The 6920-nt window shown below is 36.1% G+C and overlaps 1 long non-coding RNA gene across 1 annotated transcript; it reads left to right on the top strand.

Moving 5' to 3' along the window:
- Window positions 1-646: 646 nt before the first annotated feature.
- On the top strand, window positions 647-4793 carry LOC129451008 (uncharacterized). The gene is made up of 3 exons (XR_012358242.1): window positions 647-1382; window positions 1958-4620; window positions 4719-4793. It is a non-coding gene; the product is annotated as an uncharacterized lncRNA (long non-coding RNA).
- Window positions 4794-6920: the final 2127 nt, after the last annotated feature.

Genomic DNA, 6920 nt, shown 5'->3' with positions numbered 1-6920 from the left:
AAGTGTTAATTGTTGGCGGACTATATTGGGTCTATAGTTAACCTACACTGTAAAAAATCCAATTAATGAAATGTTGGATGGGCAAAAATACATAAGTTAAACCAATTTTCTTGTTTGGGCTTAGTTGAGACGACATATTATTTTAAGTCTACATAAATCTGTGTTTAAAACATTAAAGGTGCTCTAAGCGAATTGACGTGTTTTAGACCATAAAACATTTTTTGTTACATACAGCAAACATCTCCTCACTATCTGCTTGCTGCCTGTTCGCTGATCAAACTGTAAAAAAACGCGATCTCTGTAGACAGCTCAGGCTCGACAAATGGCAATATCAACATAGTGGCCAAACCTAGCACAACAAAACATAACAAAGTGTTCCAGCCAATAAACGACAAGAAGGATTTGGGGGTGGGGGTTGGGCTCGTTCATGAAAGCACAGACGGGAGTGGGAGGGGGAGGCGTTAGCTATGCTCCGTTTGTTTGAAAACAGTTCAAACATCAACAGGAGGTGACGTCCCACATTATTCGCTTAGAGAGCCTTTAAATGAATGGTTATTTTTAAATTCAGTCAACATTCAGAATGGCTATGTTGACTGAACTAATTAAGACAAATCTGGTCAATATGTGGACTTATGAGAGCTATGTTTCCTGACAGCAAAATGCTCATAATATTACTTTTATTTGGTCACAAAATGTAATTGTAAGAGTTGTAAAGGGCGAGAATGTATGTGTTTAAAGTTCAAATATGGGGTCGTTTAATAAAGATAGCGTCTATTTAAAAATGTGCTCGGACGCTTTCGGAAATAAGCTCCAGAAGATCACAGACGCTCAGCGCCCTACACCCCGCCCAGTGCAGCCTCGCCTCGACAAGTCCTTCAGAAATCTACCACTGGCTCTGATATCTCTATGGCGTTTAAACATGGGATTTAATTCATTTTCATTTTTTATTATACTTAATAATAAAGGATTATGTTTTATATCATATTTTAGGATTGCACTTATGATATATGATATATCAGTTAAGTGATACATCATGTAAGATCTCTGCTGTCCCATTTTTTATAACCGGACTGCGTCCTGCTCGCGAGTTTGAACAGAGCTGGAGGAGCGGGTGGAAAGTATTCCCAATACAATAACAATTTTAAATAAAACGTATTATTAAAACTATTTATATACGTGTCCGTGTGTGCGGGCGTGCGCGTTTTGAATTTAAAATGTCTTTAGTCGGAAGGATCTGGATGGATCACAGCAAAGAGTATAGAAGCACTCTTTGATCACAGGTCATTTCATCTGAGATCAATCCGCAAGTAGCTGCCGGAATCACTTACTTGCCATCAGTTTCACACAAATCATTGTCAGCTGTGTTCGCAAGTTCACTTCAGGTAAGTGACAGTAAATAAATGTTATTTTTAGACTACATTAATTGACAAAGATGCAAATACTCGACGTTTTTTTGAACATATATATGTATATATTAGTTGTTTGTCCGAGGTAAAGTTAAAGTACAGTTATTTTAGTTAAGAAAAAGTTTTATTTATATTAGCGCCTTTAGTTAAGATAGCCTAATGTGAAAATATATGTAATGCTGTAATTTGGTGCTTAATTTCAATGCGGCTGACTGCAATCTAAATTTACTGCATTAAACTTGTTAAAATTAGTAATTATATATAACTTACTGAAGTAACGTGGGCTTTGTATGTTTTTTTGCCTGTGCAGTTTTCTCATTTAGTTAAGGGAACAATGAAAACGTTGGGACTAAACATGTAACATTACTATAAAATGGCGCTCATTTTAAACAAGCGAGTTCAGCTCTGCGTTTGCCTTCTTTTATCTCACTTAGTGAAAGTAGCAATCAGTATCAAGTTAATGTGATAATCTTTGCAAATTCTTAAACCATTCTTGTATTTATCACGTCATCAATCATTCATTTTTCAACCAATTTATTTTCTTTCCTCAGGGTCTGGCCAAAGGATCCTTTGATGCTTTGTCGTCATTGTAAGTTTTCGAACGCTAGTCAGTCAGTTCTTTTAAGGCACTACCAGCTCAAGCACTGGCACGGGACCAGAATCCTCAATTGCATTTATATACATTGTGCATGTACATTTAAAACTAAAGGTGCATTAAAGACTCATCTAGCAAGATGTCACTCTCAGAGAAAGACTTTATTGTATGCTACATTCAGTTGTGCAGTTTGTGAGTTCAGTGACATCTGTGATGAAAAAACATATCTTAACCACCTTGCAAGCCATTTGAAAAACCATGAGACTGTAAAATGCCCCTTTTCGGACTGTACTTTTGAAACAAACAAACTATCAACTTTTAAAACACACAGACATCGAAAACATAGTCGACACACTCTGCAGGATCAACCAAATCCAGCTTTATCAAACTGTAAAGAATTTGTTACAGAAGAGAGAATTGAAGATGATGAGGAGCCTACTTCTCCACATGTGAATCCAACCAGCAAGGAGGATTTTTTTGGATTACAATTTACTGGAACGCAAAATTGCAGCACTCTTACTGTGTATGCAAACAGTTCTTCATTTATCTGGAAATGCTATCCAAGTAATAATTGATAATCTTAATGAGATACTATCTTTTTCAAGCTTGCATACTGCCAGGGTTATTAAGGATATTTTGCAAGAAAATAATTGTTCTGTCAATGAAACTGTAATTTCAGAAATTTCTCAATTCATACAGAGTTCTAACCCTTTACTTCTTACTAGCGGAAAAGGACCTCTGTCAACACATCACAAGCGATTAGCATATTTTAAAAATAACTTTGATGTAGTTGAACCTGTGGAATATTTTTTTGAAAGGCCCCACAAGAAATCTTTTGTCTATGTCCCTGTTTTAGAGGTTTTAAAGACTTTATTGAACCGATCTGAAGTGTTTGAGAACACTTTTAATTCATCATCAGAATAAAAGACTGGATTATTTACTTCTTTCAGAGATGGACAGTATTATAAAGAAAATGAACTTTTTCAGGATGAAGATTTACATTTGATCCTTGGCTTGTACATAGATGATTTTGAAACCGCCAACCCTCTGGGGACTTCGTGTAAAAAAAATAAGATAACATCTGTTTACTGGGTTATACTCAACTGGCCACCACAGTTTCGTTCAAGCCTTGATTCTATTCAGTTGGCCCTTTTAGGAAGAAGTGATGATGTAAATCAATTTGGTTATGAGAAATTCTTTGCTCCCCTGCTCAGTGATGTAAAGATTCTTGAAAGAGAAGGTATTTTTGTAAAGCAGCTGGGAGAAAAAAATCAAAGGAACCATTTTTGCTGTTTCAGCTGATAATCTTGGTGCCCATGGTCTGGCTGGGTTTCAAGGAAACTTTCTGTTGAATAAATTCTGTCGGTTCTGCCTAGCATCCAAGAGTGAGATCCAAACAACTGGAGTTCAAGAAGGGAACTTTTCAATTAAGGACAAAGGAACTGCATGAGTCATTTTTGAAGCAGCTACAAACAAATGAGAAATTGACTGATTTTACTGGTGTGAAGCAAAGGTGTGTTTTGGGAGAACATCTGTCCTTTTTTCATCCCGTGACTGGATTCCCTCCGGATTTGCTTCATGATATTTTGGAAGGCATTGTTCCCTTTGAAATTGCTCTCTGTTTGCGTAGGTTGATTTCGAAAAAGATTATCACATTGGATCACCTTAACAGCATCATTGTGTCATTTCCCTATGGCCATGTTGATAAAGTGAATAAGCCACAAAAAAATCCAAAAACATTTGCATCTGTCAAAAAGTCAAGCATTGGTGGTAATGGCCATGAAAATTGGACATTGTTGAGACTTCTTCCATTTATGATAGGTGCCCTAGTCCCTGAAGAAGAAAAGGCATGGCATGTATTGATGGAACACAAAGACATAGTTGAACTTGTAACCTCCCCAAAGTTTTCAGATGATTCACTGTGCTATTTGGACACAAAGATTGCTGATCATAGGCAGTTGTTCAAAGGGGTGTTTCCAAATGAAAAATTTAAACCCAAGCATCACTTTATTGAACATTACCCTCAGCTTATCCGTTGTTATGGTCCCTAAGTTGACCTCTGGACTATGAGATACGAATCAAAGCATAGCTTTTTCAAGAGGATTGTTCGTGACAGCCACAATACCAAACACATTCTAAAACTTTAGTTAATCAACATCAGCTGATGCAGGCATATGTTCTAGATTCACCCAATCTTTTTAAACCAGTGATACAAGTCAGCAAGGTGAAAACCATTAGAGCAGCTTCACTTGAACCAAACCTGAAGGCTGCCATTGAACAAAAGTTTGGGTGTCTGAACACACTTTCTTTTGCTACAACAGTCACTGTGCATGGAACAACTTACACAAAGGGATTAATTGTCTCTGTTGGTTCATGTTCTGGTTTACCTGAGTTCAGCATGATTCAGAATATTTTGATCAATAATGGTGAGGTTTTTTTCATCCTAAAAAGCCTGGCATCATGGTACATTGAACATCTTCGTGCCTTTGAGGTTGTCGGAAGTGCCTATGGAGAACTACATGTAAAACTTATCAAAGAACTAAATGATTTCTACCCTCTTACAGGGTATAGTGTTGGGGGAAGGATTCTGGTGTGTCTGAAGAGGTTTATCCATTGCTAGTAAGTGATGTGCAAACACATATAACAAGACACTACTACTGCTATTTATGATAAAATGATAATGTAATGGATTCCATTCTGTGTTACTCTCTCTATAGGTGTCCTTTTGCAACCATGTTGTTTTGTGTGATATTGTACCAAAACAACATTGAGAGGCTTGACTATCCTGAAAAAATTTCGACACTGCCAGCGTGTCTTCTGGGTCCACAGCTTCTTTCAGCCAGTGTCAACGTTCACAGCAATGGCCAGCCAGCTTTACTATTCCTACCTTTTACTATGACCTTGAACTAAGGCTAAGAAAAAGAAATGAAGAATATGAAAAAAGTAAAAGTTCTCTAAAAGTCAATCGTGAAATGAAGATTGGCATCCTGGAAAAAATTGCAGAGTCCATGTACACTTTTTCAGCCTACCCCAGTGAAAATGAGTATGAGAAAGTTGCCAAAGCATTGCTCCTGAAGCATCCATGCCTCATCGAACCAGGTCCTGGTACCGGGTGGCAGGGTTGGAAAGTAAGTTTAAAGTTTAAGATGGCTAATTATAGACAGAAATTGCGCTCTACAGGCTGCAGTGAAGTAAAGATCAACAAGAGACAAAGAGGTACACAAGGTGAAACACTTAAAAAACCAAAAAGGGCAGAACTTAACTTTCTTCCGGATTACCCGATTGGAGTCAATGAAGATGCACTAGAGGCAGAGAGAATGTTGCTTGAAGAAGAACTAAAAAAAAAAGAATGTTAATGTATCTCAAGTCCATGCTAAAATGGACCTGACCTTCTCCCTACAAAGAAGAGATGTGGTTTCAGATCAACCACCTGTTTCTACAATCAAAAGGAGGTGGCCAGCACTTTTTTTGGAAGAACAAGTAAGTTTTGCAGGTATTAAGTAAAATATATTTTAAGAGCATTTTCACACTTTTTTGAAATGTTTGTTTTGGGTATTGGTAGTTTCTGATTTGTGTTCTCTGTTTTTATTTACTGTATGGGAATGCATATGGCCAATTAAACTGTTAGTAAAACTAACAAAACACAGAACTACAAATCTGTTAAGAGTCCTTAAATTAAATGAAAATGGAAAATAATGCTCCAAAAATAATTTTTCATGCTATAAAAAGCACAACAACTAAGATGGCTGAAGAAAGTTATATTCAACTAAGATGGCATGAGGTTAAAGGTCTGTTTCTTTAGTTTTGAGAACTTGGTATATAGTTTATTTAGTTAATTATTCCTTAATGTTTTCTTCTGTTATTAAATTGTATTTCCAGGTCTATGCAGAATTTAAGAGAATCACAGGAGTTGATCTACACTTAGCTTTCCACAAAGCCCTTGAAGTCAACGCTAAAGGTCTGATCAGGATGTATCAATCCAGAAGGGGTGATGGTCAAAACGAACGCCCTGATTTGCTAAAGGTGAAAAGTAAATAAAATTATTTAAAAATTAAATGGTAAAATTTTCTCTGTTTTTTTTTTTAAATACAGACCACAGATATAGCCATGCATCGAAGGTCAGCCGCAATCAGAGGTCTTCAGTTTTATCTCAGAGAAAATGAATCAATTGTATAGACTATTCAGGTAAAACAAAATTACTATTTATACTTGCACTTATTTATAAAATAATAGTTACTTTAACAAAACTTAAAATTAAGATGCATTTATTTTATTTATTTATTTATTTATGCATTTGGCAGACGCTTTAATCCAAAGCGACTTACAGTGCATTACAAGCTATACATTTTTTTAATCAGTACTTGTGTTTCCTGGTTCGACCCATGACCTTTTGAGCTGCAAATGCAATGCTCTACCACTGAGCTATACAGGAACACTGTTTTTTAACTGTTAATGTCCATTGTTATATTAGTATAAAATAGAAAACAGATTTTAAAGGGATAGTTCACCCAAAAATGAAAATTCTTTCATCATTTACTCACTCTCATGGTGTTAATCAACCTGTATATTTATTTTTTTGTTCTGAAGAACACGAAGGAAGATATTTTGGGGAATGTTTGTAACCAAACCGTTTGTGGACCTTATTTACATTCTTTTTTCCTACTATGGAAGTCAATAGGGTTCACAAACGATTTGTCTACCAACATTTCTCAAAAATATCTTTCATCAGAACAAAGAAATCTATACAGCATGAGAGTGAGTAAATGATGAAAGAATTTTCATTTTTGGGTGAACTATCCCTTCACCACTTAACCCCCTTAGCTGTTATAAAATGCACTGTAACCCCACTGATTCGCGGGGTTTATTCCTTTAATAAAACGGTTACTTCATATGCATAAGTTAGCAGGATTTCTTAAAAT

This window comes from Misgurnus anguillicaudatus, chromosome 17 (assembly GCF_027580225.2).
Source record: "Misgurnus anguillicaudatus chromosome 17, ASM2758022v2, whole genome shotgun sequence".
NCBI lineage: Eukaryota > Metazoa > Chordata > Actinopteri > Cypriniformes > Cobitidae > Misgurnus > Misgurnus anguillicaudatus.
Note: the sequence above shows the minus strand (reverse complement) of the source record. Positions and strands in the feature narration are given on the sequence as shown.